Source organism: Panulirus ornatus, chromosome 47 (genome assembly GCF_036320965.1).
Source record: "Panulirus ornatus isolate Po-2019 chromosome 47, ASM3632096v1, whole genome shotgun sequence".
NCBI lineage: Eukaryota > Metazoa > Arthropoda > Malacostraca > Decapoda > Palinuridae > Panulirus > Panulirus ornatus.
This window is the reverse complement of record NC_092270.1, coordinates 9,288,657-9,311,077: the sequence shown is the minus strand read 5'-3', so window position 1 is coordinate 9,311,077 and position 22,421 is coordinate 9,288,657.

The window sequence follows — 22,421 nt, the reverse complement described above, 5'->3', positions numbered from 1 at the left end:
TATGACTTCTTTTTGAAAGCAGAAGCTTAAATAAACGAGTCACCAGGGACCTGCAGAAACATGACTAGAAATGTTGGAGCCCCTCTTTTTTGTCTAATTACTGCTGGATGTTCCTAAGGCCAAATATAGTCAAAAATCGTACACTTCTTCATTTTAGAGGTAAGTTTTTTGAGTACAATACCAGCCATATTTATGAATGAGTAGTATACACTTATTGTATGATTTAATTGCTCTGTCACTTAAAAACCATGCCTGATAGAAAAATTCTAAAAATGTTTTCAAATTCAGTGTAAGAAGTACTATTAGGTCTGCCAATTTTAGTTCAAGGGATAGAAAAAGAGGAAAAGTTTTGTTAACTAGTGTAATGTCCAGAGTGTAGGCAGGAGAGTGTGACTTGTGTGGAGTGTAGTTCAAATGGGTGTTTGTCATATGGGTTTTTTTAATGTTTTTTGGGGGTTATTTGAGTGTGTATGTGTTTTTCAGTGTTCTATTTGTTGGATGGGGTGGGGGTTATCTGTGAGTAGTGGTTACTGAAGAGTAAGGCAGAGTTAAGCTTTCTATTTCTACTTGGTGTTAATGGTTAGTGGTTAGTTTTAGTCATATGCAATGCACCAAAACCACAGCCCTGTATCTACAAATAGGCCCCAAAGGTTCACTATTTTCTGCATTATTAGGATACTGCCTGGAAGAGATGAAGATAGGTTGCATTTGCTTACATCTATTTTCTAGCTGTCATGTGTAATGCCCTGAAACCACAGCCCCCTATCCATAACCAGGGCTTACAGACCTTTCCATGGTTTCACTGGCTGCTTCATATACCCTTGTTCAGTCCACTGACTGCACATTGCCTCCCATATACCACATAGCTCCAATGCACCCTGTGTGTATATATTATATTTTTATTTCCATACATAGTCACCATTTCTTGTGTTAGCAAGTTAGCGTTAAGAATAAAGGACTAAGCCTAAGAGGGAAACCCCTCACTTGGCCACCTTCTCAGTTCCTTCTTTTTGGAAAGGAAAATCAGGTGGGGAGGATTTCCAGCCCCCACTACCTCCTCTATTAGTTGACTTTTATAACGTAAGAATATGTGGGAAGTATTCTCTCTCCCCTATCCCCAGGGATTATATATATGTATATATGTATATATTATATATATATATATATCTTTTCTTTCTTTCAAACTATTCGCCATTTCCCACATTAGTGAGGTAGCGTTAAGAACAGAGGACTGGGCCTTTGAGGGAATACCATCACCTGGCCCCCTTCTCTGTTCCTTCTTTTGGAAAATTAAAAAAAACGAGAGGAGAGGATTTCCAGCCCCCCCTGCAGAAGCTGGTGACTGAGTTTGGTAAAGTGTGTGAAAGAAGAAAGTTAAGAGTAAATGTGAATAAGAGCAAGGTTATTAGGTACAGTAGGGTTGAGGGTCAATTCAATTGGGAGGTGAGTTTGAATGGAGAAAAACTGGAGGAAGTGAAGTGTTTTAGATATCTGGGAGTGGATCTGGCAGCGGATGGAACCATGGAAGCGGAAGTGGATCATAGGGTGGGGGAGGGGGCGAAAATTCTGGGAGCCTTGAAGAATGTGTGGAAGTCGAGAACATTATCTCGGAAAGCAAAAATGGGTATGTTTGAAGGAATAGTGGTTCCAACAATGTTGTATGGTTGCGAGGCGTGGACTATGGATAGAGTTGTGCGCAGGAGGATGGATGTGCTGGAAATGAGATGTTTGAGGACAATGTGTGGTGTGAGGTGGTTTGATCGAGTAAGTAACGTAAGGGTAAGAGAGATGTGTGGAAATAAAAAGAGCGTGGTTGAGAGAGCAGAAGAGGGTGTTTTGAAATGGTTTGGGCACATGGAGAGAATGAGTGAGGAAAGATTGACCAAGAGGATATATGTGTCGGAGGTGGAGGGAACGAGGAGAAGAGGGAGACCAAATTTGAGGTGGAAAGATGGAGTGAAAAAGATTTTGTGTGATCGGGGCCTGAACATGCAGGAGGGTGAAAGGAGGGCAAAGAATAGAGTGAATTGGAGCGATGTGGTATACCGGGGTTGACGTGCTGTCAGTGGATTGAATCAAGGCATGTGTATGGGGGTGGGTTGGGCCATTTCTTTCGTCTGTTTCCTTGCGCTACCTCGCAAACGCGGGAGAAAAACTGGAGGAAGTGAAGTGTTTTAGATATCTGGGAGTGGATCTGGCAGCGGATGGAACCATGGAAGTGGAAGTGGATCATAGGGTGGGGGAGGGGGCGAAAATTCTGGGGGCCTTGAAGAATGTGTGGAAGTCGAGAACATTATCTCGGAAAGCAAAAATGGGTATGTTTGAAGGAATAGTGGTTCCAACAATGTTGTATGGTTGCGAGGCGTGGGCTATGGATAGAGTTGTGTGCAGGAGGATGGATGTGCTGGAAATGAGATGTTTGAGGACAATGTGTGGTGTGAGGTGGTTTGATCGAGTGAGTAACGTAAGGGTAAGAGAGATGTGTGGAAATAAAAAGAGCGTGGTTGAGAGAGCAGAAGAGGGTGTTTTGAAGTGGTTTGGGCACATGGAGAGGATGAGTGAGGAAAGATTGACCAAGAGGATATATGTGTCGGAGGTGGAGGGAGCCACTACTTGTTATCACCTCCCCATTTGCGTCCTTCACTGAAGTTCCCATTTGCTCCCTTGTCTTACGCACTTTATTTACCTCCTTCCAGAACATCTTTTTATTCTCCCTAAAATTTAATGATACTCTCTCACCCCAACTCTCATTTATATATATATATATATATATATATATATATATATATATATATTTTTTTATTATACTTTGTCGCTGTCTCCCGCGTTTGCGAGGTAGCGCAAGGAAACAGACGAAAGAAATGGCCCAACCCCCCCCCCCATACACATGTATATACATACGTCCACAACACGCAAATATACATACCTACACAGCTTTCCATGGTTTACCCCAGACACTTCACATGCCCTGATTCAATCCACTGACAGCACGTCAACCCCAGTATACCACATCGATCCAATTCACTCTATTCCTTGCCCTCCTTTCACCCTCCTGCATGTTCAGGCCCCGATCACACAAAATTTTTTCACTCCATCTTTCCACCTCCAATTTGGTCTCCCACTTCTCCTCGTTCCCTCCACTTCCGACACATATATCCTCTTGGTCAATCTTTCCTCACTCATTCTCTCCATGTGCCCAAACCATTTCAAAACACCCTCTTCTGCTTTCTCAACCACGCTCTTTTTATTTCCACACATCTCTCTTACCCTTACGTATACTTATGTAAGTAGGAGAGATGGCCAGATAGCGTTATTGGATTACGTGTTAATTGACGGGCGCGCGAAAGAGAGACTTTTGGATGTTAATGTGCTGAGAGGTGCAACTGGAGGGATGTCTGATCATTATCTTGTGGAGGCTAAGGTGAAGATATGTATGGGTTTTCAGAAAAGAAGAGTGAATGTTGGGGTGAAGAGGGTGGTGAGAGTAAGTGAGCTTGGGAAGGAGACTTGTGTGAGGAAGTACCAGGAGATATATATATATATATATATATATATATATATATATATATATATATATATATATATATTTTTCTCCCGCGTTTGCGAGGTAGCGCAAGGAAACAGACGAAAGAAATCGCCCAACCCACCCCCATACACATGTATATACATACACGTCCACACACGCAAATATACATACCTATACATCTCAATGTACACTTATATATATACACACAGACACATACATGTATACCCATGCACACAATTCACACTGTCTGCCTTTATTCATTCCCATCGCCACCTCGCCACACATGGAATACCATCCCCCTCCCCCCTCATGTGTGCGAGGTAGCGCTAGGAGAAGACAACAAAGGCCCCATTCTTTCACACTCAGTCTTTAGCTGTCTTGCAATAATGCCCGAAACCACAGCTCCCTTTCCACATCCAGGCCCCACTCAACTTTCCATGGTTTACCCCAGACGCTTCACATGCCCTGATTCAATCCACTGACAGCACATCAACCCCAGTATACCACATCGATCCAATTCACTCTATTCCTTGCACGCCTTTCACCCTCCTGCATGTTCAGGCCCCGATCACTCAAAATCTTTTTCACTCCATCTTTCCACCTCCAATTTGGTCTCCCACTTCTCCTCATTCCCTCCACCTCCGACACATATATCCTCTTGGTCAATTGGTCAATCTTTCCTCACTCATTCTCTCCATGTGCCCAAACCATTTCAAAACACCCTCTTCTGCTCTCTCAACCACGCTCTTTTTATTTCCACACATCTCTCTTACCCTTACATTACTTACTCGATCAAACCACCTCACACCACACATTGTCCTCAAACATCTCATTTCCAGCACATCCACCCTCCTGCGCACAACTCTATCCATAGCCCACGCCTCGCAACCATACAACATTGTTGGAACTATTCCTTCAAACATATCCATTTTTGCTTTCCGAGATAATGTCCTCGACTTCCACACATTCTTCAAGGCTCCCAGGATTTTCGCCCCCTCCCCCACCCTATGATTCACTTCCGCTTTCATCGTTCCATCCGCTGCCAGATCCACTCCCAGATATCTAAAACACTTTACTTTCTCCAGTTTTTCTCCATTCAAACTTACCTCCCAATTGACTTGACCCTCAACCCTACTGTACCTAATAACCTTGCTCTTATTCACATTTACTCTTAACTTTCTTCTTTCACACACTTTACCAGACTCAGTCACCAGCTTCTGCAGTTTCTCACATGAATCAGCCACCAGCGCTGTATCATCATACATACATACATCATACATACATACATATATACATACACAGACATATACATATATACACATGTACATATTCATACTTGCTTGCCTTCATCCATTCCTTTCCCTACCCCGCCACATAGGAAACAGCATCACTATCCCCCTCAGTGAGGTAGTACAAGGAAAATAGACAAAAAGGGCATGTTCATTCACACTCTCTGTAGCTGTCATGTGTAATGCACAGAAACCACAGCTTCCTATACACATCCAGGTCCCACAAACCTTTCTATGGTTTACCTCAGACATTTCACATACCCTGGTTCAGTCCATTGACAGCACATCAATCCAGGTATACCACATCATTCATATTCCTCTATATTATTCCTAAGGGTATGGGATACAGAATACTTCCCACATATTCCCTCTATGTCGTAGAAGGCAACCTAGGCACATACATACTTTATTTAGCAAAGGTGATAAGTGTAACATCTTTTCTTTCATTCATAGGAAATAAATTGAATGACTGCAGAATTTTTTCTTATGTTATTAACTTATTTTTGAACAGCAAAAGTTGAAAAGTGGATATGATGGCAAGAGTTACATTAATTAATGTGAATCTTCTTTGATGTCAGTATTGACCGTTCATGAAGATTATATTTTTCAAGATATTCTTACATGTATCACTGATTACTTGTGATGATAGAGGAATTATTGTTTTAACTTTTAATGCTTAATTTAGTTTGTATGACAGAGATGAGATTCTTGGGGTGAGGGATTTTGATAATTGTGTAGTACATTGGTTTCAACTTGAAATTGTAATTTTGTGAAAAGGAATTATGCCAAAGAGTTGGAAAAAGTTGGCAGAAACTGTGTGAGTAGAGAAAAGTTTGCAGAAACTGTCAGTTGTACTAGTTAAGGTTAAATCGGGAATGAGGAAGTCTGTGTGTGATGAGTTGGTCATAAACGTGCACCTGCAGAATAGGTTCTCATGAAAGTATATAAAGTCAGAAGGGAGAATATTGGTAAGATTTTGAGGCAGATATATGATAGTGATTGTATATTGTTTTACATGGATGAAATTATCAAGAAGTGATGTGAACAGTGATTAATTGAGAATATGGGGAGGATATCAGATATCTGATGGAGACGCCAAAACACAGGAAATTTTTGTTGAGAGGTTTGCTCACCTGCCTTCTTGTTATTCAGGTGGTACTCATAAGAAAAATGTGTGTTTACATTTGTCACCATGTTTCACTAGTCTGAGAATTTTCTTAATGTTGAGATTCGATACTTTATAAAGATTGTAATTGCTAGAATAGGCTGAAGTTTTAATGACTTGGAATTTTAATTCATAAACACCTTTTTATGTCATATGATACCTTGTGTACTTTCCAAGTCGGTACCAAAATTGCCTGGTATGTACTCAAACTTTCACATTATACATTTACATGTTGTATAATGGTACTTGCTTTATACCTCTATCTTGCAAGCTGTCCAACAGGATGGCCCATGCACTGTTTACTCCATTCACTTTTATCCCTGCTTGACTCGGATCATTTCCTTATAAAGATATCTAGCTGTATGCCTCTCCTTTTTATACTGCCACTTCTTGATCAATGTCTCTTGTTTTTCAGTGAAAATTTGATAACATTTGTTGTGATGTTTTCCACTCCACATAGAGTTAAAACCTCCTAGATGACAAAGCTCACTTTAGTTATTAACTACATAGAAGTCCAAGTTTAACATTTGAATGTGAATAATACCTGAGTAGAGCCGATTTCAGGGAGAAAAAAATTCAGTGTTATTATATTAGAAAAATGAGGTTACATCTGTCATTAGTTATCTGTGGTAATATAGTTACTTACAATGATAATGTACTATATTGCATATATGTTATGAAAAAAGTGTAGATAATGCTTTCAGGAAAATGATTAAGAAAATGAGTGAATAACTTTGGCTAAGAGCTTTATCAAGTAAGTTTTCCAGATCCAGACAGTTTCTTTAAGAGGTTAGCTTAATTAGTTATGAAAAGATGCAGTTTTTTTTTTTGGTCATTGTTAGAATATTTCTTGAAAAAATTGAGTTATTAACAGGTTATTATCCCCCTCTCCCCCCAAAAAAATTTTTACTTGAAATTAGGTAATGGACAAAAGTGGTTCACTATCAGGAGTTATCAAATTAAGGTGGAGGTCATTTTGAGTATGAAAGTACCCCAAGAATCCACATGGAGTCTCTCTCTCTCTCTCTCTCTCTCTCTCTCTCTCTCTCTCTCTCTCTCTCTCTCTCTCTCTCTCTCTCTCTCTCTCTCTCTCTCTCTCTCTCTCTCTCTCTCTGAGCCATAGAATCATTGACTGCAATAATTTAACTTGAGTAGGTATCACTTTGACTACTAGTTCATACATGTAGGTCCCTTATAGTGTTAGAAAGAAATACTGAGGAACATTTGTTGTTGGTAGAAAATGGCATAAATGCTTTTTGAAATACTTTTTAGGGATAGTCTGATAGAGTAACTCCACAACACATTTACTCTGATTAATGTAAGATTGTACATGTCCCTTTATCTTGTGCAAATGTCTCATCACGGTACCTTCAGGGGAATGCTAACTTCAGATCATCATAGCCAGAACAATGACTTATTAACATAAATGACACCAATCTTGACAAAACCCAACCTGCATTAGTAAGAGATTGAGGCTAAGATCCTTATAGAATAGGGGTTGAATCCACACAAGGTTTTAAGAGATTCACAGCAAGAAATAGTGAGACGTATTATTCGATTATACAATAATTTAACAAAGGTGTTATTAACTAAAGTACCTGGCAGAAAATGCTCTAGAATGGTAAAATTACAGAACTGCATAATGTTTTACCAGAGTTGTTTCCTCGCCCAAGAAACAGCAAAGTATCAAGATAAGCCACTCTTGTATGCAGACTGAGAGACAAATAATGTTATTTGTATCAACAAGAAATTGATTTGTTTATTGCAGTTAATATGTAACTTTTCAGATGACTAAAATGCTCTTCAGTTTAGAAACAGGATAGAAAGAGTGAAATATGGATAAAGATGTGCCATAGGAGAGGACACTGCAAATGTACATTGCCAGATGAATATAAAGTTTGGTGTTGCATGCTTTAGCTTGTTTGAAAACAGATATTGAAGTCTTTTTTTTCATAGACCATTATCACTTTCTGTAGGAGTGATTGCATAAAGTATATCAGTTGTACAAACCAGCTCATTTTTTCATTTTTTTAAATTTTTTGATAAGAACATGGATGCCTAAAAGCATTCCATATTTTGAATGTCTTAGATATCATCTATGGACCATGACTTCTTTCTTTATAGAGCTTTCTTTCTCAATTTTGCTTTTCTGTGCTGTGAAGCCACAGTGCAATCTTTTAGTGATTGATTTTACGTCATTCTTGTCCCTATCCATTAACACCTTGGAATACATCCCTCATAATTATTTGTTTTTCCTCTTCATGAGCATCACCAGACTCTTCCTGTGTCATGTTATGCTGCAAGTGAAAAGTCACCTTTGACAGTGTTTTATTATCAGTGGATAAAAAGGAATGTAACCTTGTCTCTTCTTTGCTACTGATTGTAATACAGTTTTGAAGCTCTAAGAAATCTGTTTTTTTTTTTTTTTGTTTATTTTTTCACTGCATTTCAACACTCTTTGTAATCCAGACTTAGATAAGAATCATATCTCATGTTGCATTGCACTAGTAATTCTTTTATTGTATACACTAATTTCAGTCTCATACATTGAAGTTGGTTGAACCTTGGTTCAGTCCACATTTCATAATTACCTACCTAACCATAGTGTGAAGTTACGATGTTTCAAATTCCGTCATCCAGTTACATTTAGCAGTCAGACTTGAGTTTCACAAATAACACCACCTTGTTGATATTATCTTTCTCCTACATTTTCTTAATTTAGATATTGTGATATCTTGCAGTTTCATTTACCGTACAGAAAAGAATAGTTTCAGTTTCAATACTTTGTTCCTTTAGTTCTTGTAGAATAAGATCCACAGCTTTGTTGCTAATCAATTTTCAGTTCTTTACCTCATCTGCATTACTGACATTACTTTCATTACCTCTCCTTTAATGAAGACATGAAGATCCCATGGAGGCACACTGCTTCTAACCTACCTTATTTCTAGCCATAAGCCTCTTATTTCTCTGCCTGTGTTGGGTGATAGCTCTTCGATTAGAGAACTTTACAAGAAAAGCATCTAGATGATTTTTTGAATTTTTATAAGGAATCTGTCTCTTTCACAAGGAATAACCTTTAAAGAAAAAATAGAAATGACATCCATTTTTCCAAATGGATTCCTGTAATGCGCCTGCACAGTGCAGCACTTTGGCTGAGGTGGGTACTTGCAAGCATGTTGGACCCTTGAAAGCTGGAATACATCCAGAATTGTCTTTTGTCTCATTCTTAATCAAGGAAGAAGACAGGTGAATTTGAATTCTTACCATGGGTTTGATATTTTGATTGCAGGATCTGTAAAATTGAATCAGATTGTGAGAAAACCAGTTGTGGCTTTCCATTGGCTGAGCAGATTCTTGCAGAAATATAATTTCTTTTTGCATTTTGCATACATTTCTACTATGCATTGATTACTTAGGGTGTGTTCCCCTGTATTTATAGATGTAGATGATGGATCATCAGCACCAGGAGCGATAATCTTAACCCAAATAGTTTCCTGTGTGAGGATTGCATTGTTTTGTGAGGATCCCTTCAAACAATCTTAATTCCTGTGCCCAGCAGAGGAGTCCCTAAAAAAAAAAAAGAACTCAAAGATGCTGTTCCCACTCTGTTTGAGGTGAGATTTTACTGGAGACATTTTTGTGTGTATCCCTTTTCACATTGGTAAATAAGGCAGGCGTTCATATTGAAATATTGTAAAGCATCTATTTTAAGATATTTTTAATACCTTAAATGACAGATGGCTAAATTTGGTATTGAGGGCTAAAAGAAACATTCCCACCAAAAGGAAATGCTTTTGCCCCAAGTGAGTATTTGAATGGAATGATGGGGAAATGAAAGGATTGTGGTGATAGTGTCATCATCATCATGTTCCCCCCCCCCCAATTGTATTAAAACGTATACTGGCTCTTCATTTTATATAGGGTCTGTGATGACAGTCTCCTCCCTATTTTTAGTGTAAAAAAGAATGCATTAGTTATTCATTTCATGTAGAGATGATTTGCTTTCAAATAGATATTCATATATACATTTTCAGTCCATTTAACATATTTGTTAATAGGCAGAAGCATTTCATTTAGAAGTATTTGCTTTCAAAAAGGCTTTTGTTTTCAAAGCATTTGCATTCAAATAGCTTTTTTCTTATAAATAAGCACTTCCTTTTTCTTTGCCCAGCATTATTCAGCTTTTGAGAACACGGTTATGAAAGTCTGTGTGAAACTTTTATGTCTTTTGAAAGCTATCATGATGGATTATTTTTTCCTGTCAATCATTCATCCATACCTCTTTTAGGGGATCCCTTGAATCCATAGCTAATCCTTGCTGCTAGGGAGGGCAGGCAATAATCCAGGGTGGCCCAATCTGCACATTAAGAGGGGCATGCTGATGTATTTTAAGCTTTTTCATTTTAATATGAGAGAGGACAAAGACAAAAGATATCCCTAAGGGCATACCCTGTGGTCTCCCTTCTGCCTAGGGTATTGGGCCCTTTGTTCATGGGAATTTCATCTCATCTTTGTGCCTCACCCCACCCACATTGACCATCAGTATTATCTCTTATTTGTGCCAAATTCCAAACACATCAGTTATCCAGTATAGACACCTAGTGTACCAATAGGATTAGTACCCACCTTCTGGCAGACAGCACTCTCACACTGGCATTACAAGCAAATCCCATACAGTGTCTTTTGCTTTGTGCTACATTCTTCCTGCCCCAAGAGTCCTTACTATCCTTCTGCAGGACTTGCAAAGCGGGCCACATCCACCAGTCAAGACCACAGGTCATAAATTGCTATGATGTGTGTGTGTCTATGTGCAGGGTGGAGGGCAGTTGAGTAGTAAGTCTTTATGTCTTTATTGTAGTTGCTTCATGGACTTGAAGGGTCCTGGTATATATTGAGATATTTGTAGTGTTTTAGTGATAGGTTATGTCAAGAGCATAAGCAAGAGAGTGTAATATGTATATATCTGGTTTCTGATAGGTTGTAGCTTGACTAGAGTTGGAAGGCTGGTTGTTTCATGCTTATTGAGTTATTTCATTGTCTATGATGGGGGTGGAGAGGTCTGTTAATAAAGGTTTCTGGAGTGCGAGGCATGGGTAGACTTCTATTCTGCTTGTGGTTGGTGGTTAGTTATATATATATATATATATCCCTGGGGATAGGGGAGAAAGAATACTTCCCACGTATTCCCTGCGTGTCGTAGAAGGCGACTAAAAGGGGAGGGAGCGGGGGGCTGGAAATCCTCCCCTCTCAATTTTTTTTTAATTTTCCAAAAGAAGGAACAGAGAAGGGGGCCAGGTGAGGATATTCCCTCAATGGCCCAGTCCTCAGTTCTTAACGCTACCTCGCTAACGCGGGAAATGGCGAATAGTTTGAAAAAAAAAAAATATATATATATATATACAGTAAACCCCTGATTTAATGGACTCTGATATAACAGATTTTGGATTTAATGGACCAGACAAATAATGATACAATGCATTATTTGGTAATAGCCTCCAACAGCCAGGATTTGAACCCAGGACCTTTTGCATGGTTAGTATTCCGAATACCATTCAAAAGGTCCTGGTTTCAAATCCTGGTTGCTGGAGGATATTATATAATATATCTGGGAGTAGACTTGGTAGCGAGTGGAACCATAGAAGTGGAAGTGAGTCACAGGGTGGGGGAGGGGGCAAAGGTTCTGGGAATGATGAAGAATGTGTGGAAGGAGAGAACATTATCTCAGTGAGCAAAAATGAGTATGTTTGAAGGAATAGTAGTTCCAACAGTATTATATGGTTGCGAGGAATATATTATTATTATTATTATTATTATACTTTGTCGCTATCTTCCGGGGTAGTGAGGTAGCGCAAGGAAACAAACGAAAGAATGGCCCAACCCACCCACATACACATGTATATACATACGTATCCACACACGCACGTATACATACCTTTACATCTCAACGCATATATATATTTTTTTATTTATTTTGCTTTGTCGCTGTCTCCCGCATTATCGAGGTAGCGCAAGGAAACAGACGAAAGAATGGCCCAACCCACCCACATACACATTTATATACATACATGTCCACACACGCAAATATACATACCTTTAGAACTCAATGTATACATATATATAGACACACAGACATATACATATATACACATGTACATAATTCATACTTTCTGCCTTTATTCATTCCCATCACCACCTCGCCACACATGGAATAACAACCCCCTCCCCCCCCATGTGAGCGAGGTAGCGCTAGGAAAAGACAACAAAGGCCACATTTGTTCACACTCAGTCTCTAGCTGTCATGTAATAATGCACCGAAACCACAGCTCCCTTTCCACATCCCGGCCCCACAGAACTTTCCATGGTTTACCCCAGATGCTTCACATGCCCTGGTTCAATCCATTGACAGCACGTCGACCCCGGTATACCACATCGCTCCAATTCACTCTATTCCTTGCACGCTTTTCACCCTCCTGCATTTTCAGGCCCCGATCACTCAAAATCTTTTTCACTCCATCTTTCCACCTCCAATTTGGTCTCCCACTTCTCCTCGTTCCCTCCACCTCTGCCACATATATCCTCTTGGTCAATCTTTCCTCACTCATTCTCTCCATGTGACCAAACCATTTCAAAACACCCTCTTCTGCTCTCTCAACCACACTCTTTTTATTACCTTACATCTCTCTTACCCTATTATTACTTACCCGATCAAACCACCTCACACCACATATTGTCCTCAAACATCTCATTTCCAGCACATCCACCCTTCTGCGCACAACTCTATCCATAGCCCACGCCTCGCAACTATACAACATTGTTGGAACCACTATTCCTTCAAACATAGCCATTTTTGCTTTCGGAGATAATGTTCTCGACTTCCACACATTCTTCAAGGCTCCCAGAATTTTCGCCCCGTGCCCCCACCCTATGATTCACTTCCGCTTCCATGGTTCAAAGTTTGATAGAGAGTTCAAAGTCTTAGAGGTATCCAAGGCATTGCAAGTGTCTGAAGTTACACGAAGTTCAATAGGGTTTTAGTCATCTCTTATGTGCTTATTCTTGTTTTGGAGGCTCAGCTACTTCCATAGCTCCTTTTGGAACCAATTTGTATTGTGTATTGTTACTCTTTTCATCAGTCTGGTGGCTCATGGCATGGACCACAGGCCTACACACCCTTCATGATCTGGCTTGTCTGGTGTTCTTTGCAGACTTTTTGTGGGCATTTTGATTTTTATGATAAAAAAGCTATTGATATTACTTCAGAAGCTCCTCAGGTCTTTCTTTGAGTATATTGTGGGTACTTAGATGACAAATATAGTATCTTTATACCAGTACCATCACAGACCTCCTCAACAGTATTGGCCTTATCTCTCCACCTGGCTCATGGAAAGTAATATTGCTTACAGCAAGAACAGTTCCTGGCACAGAAATCCAGCAGACTCTAGATGATAGAGTCACCAACTAGCCTAACGTCATATTCATTGCCCTGTGACATCATCCAAATCTTGAAAAAAAATTGTCATTGTTGGCAACAAAGGCATATAGCTTGGGGACCTAGCACCTCACTGCATCACTTAGAAAGGTTGGTGCTATTTCCTAACATCCTAGTTCATTGCCTTATGCATCTGGCAAGCTGGTCGTAATGTTGGCTCAGCTAAAGGACATCATCTCTGGGTTGGAGCATTTATTTCATCCATAGGTATAGTCGGCCTATCTTTCGGGATCTGTCTGTTTAGGCACTACCTGCAATTTATAGGCACAGTATGATTATTGAAAAACTGGGTGCCAAACTTACCAGCACACAAAGAACAATGCTGACTTATTGGCATGCTGAAAAAAATAAGAATTTTATTTTACTAAAAATAAGTTTTCATATATGACCTAAGCTGTAGGTTTTAGACCTTTGAACCTTCGTGCCCACTGACTGCATTCCTTAAGCTTTGGGCAGTCATTGTGTTCCCATAATCCAGTTGACCTGAAAGGGTATTTTTTCCTTTCTTTTTTTCTCATTTTGATAGCATTGTTCAGCGCTACAATATTAAATGCAGCTAACAGAAATAGTTAAAACAACACAGAATCCCTCCTTGAAAAGATGTAAGGATAAGACAGCAAATCCACAAGAAACATGGTATAAAGTCTGACCTAGATTCTCAAGGTGCAGAAGTACATAGCAGACACTTTCTTCATATAGGAAAGGTGATGCAAGTTTTTTCAGTTTTATTCGACTTTGTTTCCTTTGAGTACAGATAATTTTGAATTATTGTTATGTATTGTAAGGTTATTGCATTCCTATCTTCAGATTAGTACATGTATAAGTTCTGCTGTCTGTGCTTTGTGATTCTTTTCTGTATAATCTAGTTACTTTGTTGTTTGTAGACAAGAAGTATGCAACCAGTATAGTATTTATTTTACAACCCCAGAATTCTATGTATAGGGTTCCTGTATCTTTGAGGCTAAACACCATGTAGGAGGGAAGTGATGAACTTTTTTGGTGCAACAATGACCTTGACTTGGCTGTATTTCTTACTGTGCACTGACAGTTGTACGGACATGCTAGAGGTGACCTTTCATTCATGGTGTAATCTTGTGGATGGAGTCTGGTAACACCAGTGATATAGTATGTAAGTTTCATTGTATGAGTGAAGATGGTTGATATGCCAGTTTATAAGTTATAAGTTTCATAAGTTGCAGGAAATGCAGTGCAAGCAGTATCTCTAGTACTGCAAAATGTTATTTCAGGAATGTAAATTTATTAGAATATTTTGTTTCTGTGTCAAAGATGAATGTGACTAGTATACTACAAGGGGGTTCTTTTGTACCTAATATAAATATTTTTTATCTTGGTAAGTAAATTGGTGTTTGGACAGATGTCCAAATACTTGTTTCAAATTAGATTTACTGTCTCTGTGATAGTAGGGGCGTAAGTTCTTGAGGAGCTGAATATTTCCTCTCATGGAAACATACATGAATAAGTAAGGCTTAAGTTTTCATGTCTTCTTGTCAAGCACAGGAATTCAGTTTTATGGAGAGTATAGTCTGCTGTTTGGACAAATTTTGAACAGCGGAAAAAACATCATTGCCAACTTATTACCTCCTATACCATATTAGGTCTTAAATAGATATGTCCAAGTAGTCAGCTGGTTAATTGAATGAATTACCTTCTTGAGTTTTATTGGAGGGTTTATTGGGAGATATAGTCATTCTGCCTAGCTTTATGCTTAGCGAGTTCTTACGGAGCTCAGGTTGGGTTGTGAGTAGTCACTGCATTAAGTAATTTGGACTTTTCATTTTTAGGGATTTATGCTGCTGTAAATGGGGCAGGTCTTAAGGCACAGATCATTATGGTTCACTGGTCCAAATACAGAAAGAAGTCTTACACTAAAAGGAAAGTGCAAGTATATATTTGAAATTTGTATCTTACTGTTAGTTTAACAGCATGAAAAGCAGATTCGTAACAGTATCGTATAATACATTTTGATAAAAGAAGTATATGGTGAAAAGCTCTTCATCCCTTAGTGGAAAGCAAAATTTCCCCAGGTTTTCTTCACAAAAAATAAAGCTATTCTTATCAGAGGATCACTGAGATGTGGAATATAGCAGAGTGAGTATGAGTAAATGTTAGAAGTTCAATATTGTAATCATTAATAACATCATTTCATATATTTTGAAATATTAAATGATTTGGATTTAATGTCATCTTTTACCATATTCATAGTCAGCCACTGGTACTGCATAGTTTTGTTGTGATGTACAGTGTTTATATGAATGTGTATAAAAGATATGAATTTATACAAGATTTTTATTGTGTGTGATAGATATGTGCCATAGTTTAGTAGTATGACTGATAGAAGTGATAGGTACTGATGTCTGTGTAAATGTCATTTGGATGTTTTGATACGGCAGTAGTTTATAGCATTTGTGAATTCACATCATGATAATTCCCCTTCACAATTGTTAGTAGTACTTACAGACACTATCATCCCCCTGCACTGTATTTTATGTGTAGCAGTAGCACATTCTTGAGAAATTGAAGAAGCTGAACATTTACTTCATATGGTCATAGTGTATTTTGGTTGTGTACCAAGTTGTTACTGTATAAAAGTAAACCATGTAAAGAACACATGAGAGCACATTACTGTCAGGTCATGCACATACACATGCTGATGTCCATGTTCATGCACCTACATCTGCACAATCATGCACAACTGGTCATTTGTCTGCATATGCACAAAAAATTTTTGGGGAGGGGGGGAGTTATGCCTGTCTTCAAGAATGTGATGGGAACTGAATTTTGTTACTAGTCCCAAAAAAGTGTTGCCTTTAGAACACCAGAGAAGATATTCAGAAAGGATATGGATAGCTGCTTGCAAAGATGAAACCCTGAAACTGATAGGTAACATATTCAGGGAAAGGTTAAGAATCGTAAATCTTTTAGACTAATGTGACGGAGATCACTCTAGATAGGCTTTGTGATCTTAGACTGCTAGGAAGCATTTGACAATGTACTGTACCACTTTGGAGATTGTTTAAGATGCTGGATCTCCAAGCAGAATTTAGGAGTAAGTTATGATAGGAAAAGACATAGGTTAAAGGAGCATTCTGGGAATTAATTGGAGTCATATGACTCTGCTTTTCGTAGCACATGTAAATGATGTGAATGTTGAACTGAACTTATCTGAGCATGTTTGTAGATGGGTAGGTTATGAAGGAAGTAAAGAAAGTTCACAAATGTACCAAGACAAACCCTAAAGTTTGTTTGATAAATGATTAATGAAATTTGGCTCAAGTAAATTCTAGATAATGAGAATGGGACTTGGTGAGAGATGTCAGTGTAATATTCATTTAGTGAAAAATAAGCTGCATAAATATGTATGTACATGAAAGAGGCAACATTATGCCTAACCTACCAACACAGTTCTGTATCAGGGAAACTGCCAAGGGTGCAAACTGTTTGCTGGCAAATATTAGAATTGTATATAAGTACATGGATAGAGAAATGTTTGGTAAACTGCTCGCAGCATGAATTGGAGATGAAATATGCTATTCTCATTAGGTCACCACACAACTCATCAATGGTAGGTGCCTTGGAAAAAGTCAATTTAGATATGGACTCATTTTAAAAAAGAGTCCTCAAATTTTGTTTATAGAATAAAAGAAATACCAATAAAAGGAAATGATATGTGAAGAAAAGAACAAGCAAACTTACCTTACATTGCCATAGTACAGTGTCCGCAAAAAACTTTGTCCTCTTTCCTTTACATTTTCAAAGGCAATGTCACACTTACACTAATACTTTGTCATCTATCTTTTACCTTGATTACCAGTTGCAGACATTTGGACATGGTGTTAGCAAGGTTCTTTAAGTATTCTGAGTTCATGTTGTGCATCCACAGAGGGTCTTGATCTCCTGAATAGAAGAAGCAGAGAGGTGTTGCATCAAGCAGCTGCCTGATCGTGTGTGTGAATGCCGAGTGAGCTTAAAATCTCCTGTGTACCCACATTTTCTTGCTTCCAGGCAAGAAGTTGGGCTTTCTCCCCCTTAGAAAAGTAAGAGCCAGCCATTTTGAAGCAAAGGTGGAAGAAATACAGCACCATGAAGCAAAATTAGTAAAATAGGGAGAAGTAAAGAAAATCCTTCCCTCAGGATAGCCTGAGGTAACTGAGGCAGGTTGCTGGGGTTCACACCATTAGCAACAGTGTTCTCAGCAACCAGATTTATGGCAATTTCACCATATTAATCCTTAGTCTTGTATTTCCTTTGAAAATATATTATGGCGGTATTTTTTGTGGATAGTTTATGTTGCTGAAATTAACTTACAAATCCCCATGTGGAGTCCTGAAAATATGGTGGAGGAGGGTTTTGGAGGGCATGCATCATTCACATTTTTTGTTAACCATTATAAGATGAAAGAAATGCATGGAAGAGTAATTTCTTTTATGTAGCTTTTGTATAATGCTGAAGTTGATGCCAAAGGAGTTGTGGAGGAAGAATTTTAAGAATATTTTATTTCCTTATAAAAAATATAAGGAGTACATTTAGAATTAAAAAATATGTTCAAAAAAGTGATCTAATTTATTTCATATGGCTGTAGTATAACGCTAAACACAGTGAGTAGGTCCCGTAGAGGAATGATATAGAAATGATGGAGGAGGGTGTATATCACAGTTAGAGGCATCATTTACCATGCACACTGCTTGCATATGGCAGAAACAGTGGCGACATGCAGCCATTCCAATGTCATGATACTGGTATACAGTACCATAAAATCCTGTGAAAATCAGTGCTGTGCATACAACTCTAGATGCTTAAGGGTTACAGGAGCACAAAGATTTCATTCTGCCTCTCCAGAGATCAGCTAAGATGGTGCTTGAATCAAGAGAGATGATCTTGGCTCTGAGACTGATGGCTACAGATTTGCCCACCATGAAAGAGAGAAGAGTTAGGGGTGACCTCATGACAACTGTCAAGTTAGATGTTGTCAGTGGTGAACATCTTTTGTGTGTGGTGTAATGATAATCAGAGGTTGTAACAGGAAGTTGGGTAAAAGAATGTCAGAAGGGTTGTACTGTTTTAGTGTAAGTTTGATGGGAGGTTGGAATGATTTAGGTGATAAGATTGTGATTGTTGGCAGTATACAGATGTTTAATAAGCTACTTAGTGGTTAAGATAGTTCAAAAGATGGTGCCCCACTGGTGTAGAACTATTTCCCTGTACTGTATGGACAATAATTACACATACACACCTAATATAGTTTAGGGTGCGTGCGTGTATTTGTGCATACATAAATTGGAGTAAAGACTTGGTATATATATACAGAGTTAAGAGATGGGGCAACAAGTGAAAAGCTCTCTGTGTGTAATATACACATAGTAATCACACACAGACACCGATGGAAAGTAAGGAGGAGTAGAGAAATTTTAGAAAGGTGTTCTGGAGAAAGCAAAAGAGAATCCAAAACTTTTATATAAGTTTATTTGGAACAAATTCTTGATGAAAAATTCTTGAGGAAATATGTGTGGAGATAAGATGGATTGATTAAGTAGATAGTGAACAGTTCTTTGAGAGATGTAGAGTACATAACATGAAATTTAGCAAGAAACATAATAAAAAAAAAGGGGAGTACTTTTATTGCATAAGAGTGATGGATGAATGAAATAAAGTGACTAAAAACATCGTTAGTATAGACAACAGACAGAAATTTGAGAAGTCATATGATAAAGAATATTCAAAAGTTGGGGTTCCACAAGTGTAAAACCCTCTCCATGGGGGATCACACTCACTCATTCAGGCAGTGCATAATGGGAAGAATAACTGTAGGAAAGAAGTGCATAGTGGTGTTGGTACTATACAATCTGCCTAGGAATTTTAATGATCCAGAACAAAAATGTAATGACAGCAACAATGGAACAATTAAGTTGGTACATGAAGCAGCAAAACTACACTTTACATAGAAGATAAAGCACTGATAATGGGGGATTTCAATTACAAAGAGGTAGACTAGCAGGATTTGGATTTATATGGTAACAGGAAATCATGGAGACAAATTCCTTGAGTGTATATAGGAAATCTTTGATAGCAGCAGGTCATCAAGCAGATTAGGATGAGGAGACTGATATACTGTCATTACTAGATTTTATCTTCACACATATTAAGATGGATATTGAAAATATATTTTATGATACACCAGTTGGAAAAAATTATCATGTAATGCTTCGGTTTGATTGTGTGTAAATGAGAAAGATTAAAGAGCAGAAACGAGATGGCTCAATTGAAGAAGAGATATAGGTGTGGAAACTACACAAAACATTTTCTGTTGTAGCATGGATTGAGAAATGATGTTTAGTAGCCAGGAACTAGGGCATTGTGGTGAAAGGCTTTATGAAATCCATCACTAAACAAGCAGTAGGAATATATGTCCCTCTTGTCTTAAATATACAGGAAAGATTAAGAAAGAGGTAAGAATGGATTAATTAGAAATATTAAAAACTAAAGGAGCTTTAAGAGTGACTGAAAGCAGTACTTGTATATACATTTGAGGAGAGACTTGGTAAATACTTCACTTCCAATCCATGACTGACATTATTTGCACCTCCTCGGTTACATGAAAAGCTTACAGTTTTTCTTTCTGAAATATCTCTTTATATATTTACTACAATAATCTGAGTTTCTGATATCTTCCACAATTATAAATAGCCTATTTAGGACCCACTGGTCTTTCGCTCTCAGGTCTTTTGTATTTCTTGAGGAAAGTGAAAAACAAAGAGGATTGTATATATTTACAAGGGGACTTAACGTACTCTAAAATTGATCTGATACATGGTTGATGAGATTCAGCCAAGCAAATGTAAAGTGATGAGGAAGAGACAATGAAAGGAGGCCTTAATATGATTTATCATTTTGCCAGAAATAAGCTTCAGGAATATGTGTGTTAGAGGGACTTGGGAATTGACATAGTTCCTAACGTATTGCCAGAGTCCCAAATTAGGAGAGAAGTAAAGGAGACAAACTATCTGCTGGCAAATTAGAATAGCTATCAAGTATATGGGTTAGGAAATATTTAGCTAGCTGTTCATATATAAGGCCAAAAGTAGGATATTCCACTAAAGTTTGGTCACCACACCTAAGAATACACAGAGTGGCACCAGAATTAAGTAGCTGTGTTACAGGGAAAGGCAAGAAGCCATAGATTAACCCACCATGAAAGAGAAAAGAATGAGGAGTGATCTGATTACAACTTTTATTTTTTCTTTGTTATTTACCAGATCAATGATGTAGACAGGAAACATTTCATCGAAAAATTAAGGGATAGGACAACACATAAGAAAATATTTGTCAGAAAAGGTGAGGGAGTGGTTGAATGGAATAGATTAAAAGAGAATGTGGACAGCATACAGGAGTTTAAAACACTGTGACAGAGGAGGATTTTCAAGAGATGGGTCACTTTGGGTGTTAAACTTCCTCCCACTACAACACAAGTAGGTAATTATGCACGTTAGAGAAATAGACTGAGATGATTCAGATGCACGTGTAGAAAGGGAGTCATGGTGACACGATTTCTAGGAATTTATGATGGGGAATTTCTTGCCCCAGCGTGTTACCAAGCATACAACAATCAAACTGACCAGTATATCATTGCTACTAGACCTTTTCTTCACAAAATATTGAAGGGAAAAATCAAATGATAAACTATTTGTTAAAAGTGATCATATTGCACTATATTTTGAAAATAAAGTTACTAGACACTAAAGGGCAATCACAGAAGGAACTTGATTCAAAGAGGAAATATATTCACTGTAAGCATGCATAGTTCGGTAATTACTTTAAGGACAAGAATTTGACTGAAGTTCCATACTTAGACTATCAACAACTGCTGTAGAATATTATGTGAAAAGGGTCAGAGCTTAGAGACCATTGGATGCTAATAAGGAAGAATTGATGACAGACACTGTTTAATAAAAGATGTCATTGGAAGAACCTATAGGTATACTGAAGTATTAAAGAGGAGATGTGGTTGTCACAATAACCAGCCAGCATTAGAATGAAAAGAGGGCAAGAAATGAACACTGTAAGATAAGGAGGAAGGAAGAGACAAATCTCTAGAAGATTGTTGTGGACAAGGTAGCAGAAAGCCCAAAAATTCATCTGTTGATCAGGCTTACTAAGAGGGAAGAATGAGGATGATGCAGAGATTTGCAAGGAACATTATGAGTTTGAGTATTTACACGAGAAGACACTATCCCTTGCACCATTGAGCTTGGATTAGGAAGAGGCTTTGGAAAGCACTGGAAATGCCAGAAGAGGCATAACCAGGTTACTAAAATGCTTTGACCCACACAAAATGAGGCTCATGGCCCTAATAAAATCTCTATACGTGTGCTGAAAGAATGTACAGATAGATTCGACAGGTAGCATGAGATATTAACTAAGTTGATAAAGTGCCAAAGTAGTGAAAGACTGCAAAAGTTGTTCTTGTCTGTAAGAAACTTTAAGAGATTTGCACTGAAATACCAACCAGTTTCCCAAACAATTGTGATATGTAAAACAGGAAAAAGACAAAGTAGAAGGAGAAACTACCAAAGTGAGAAGCAAAACAGATTCAGGGAAAGGAGATTAGACTTCTATGACAGAGCTTCAATTTAAAGAAAAGATATGGATGGCTAAGTATTGTGTTTCTGTAGAGCCAGGAATCATGTAACGTTTTATCACAAGAGATTGGTAAAGAAGCTGGATGTTTAAAAATGAATAAGCTGAATTCCCCTTTTCAGTATTGAAGATTATCTTAATGGAGAGGAACAAATATCAGACAACCATTTTTAAAATGGGTTTCAGTCACAAATGGAATGCTGCAGGGCAGTCTAAGTGCCACTGCTCTTTTTGCTGTATGTAAATGTCCTACCCAGGAGGACTGGACTCATTCTTGAAGGAGTTTATTTGCAAAGATTT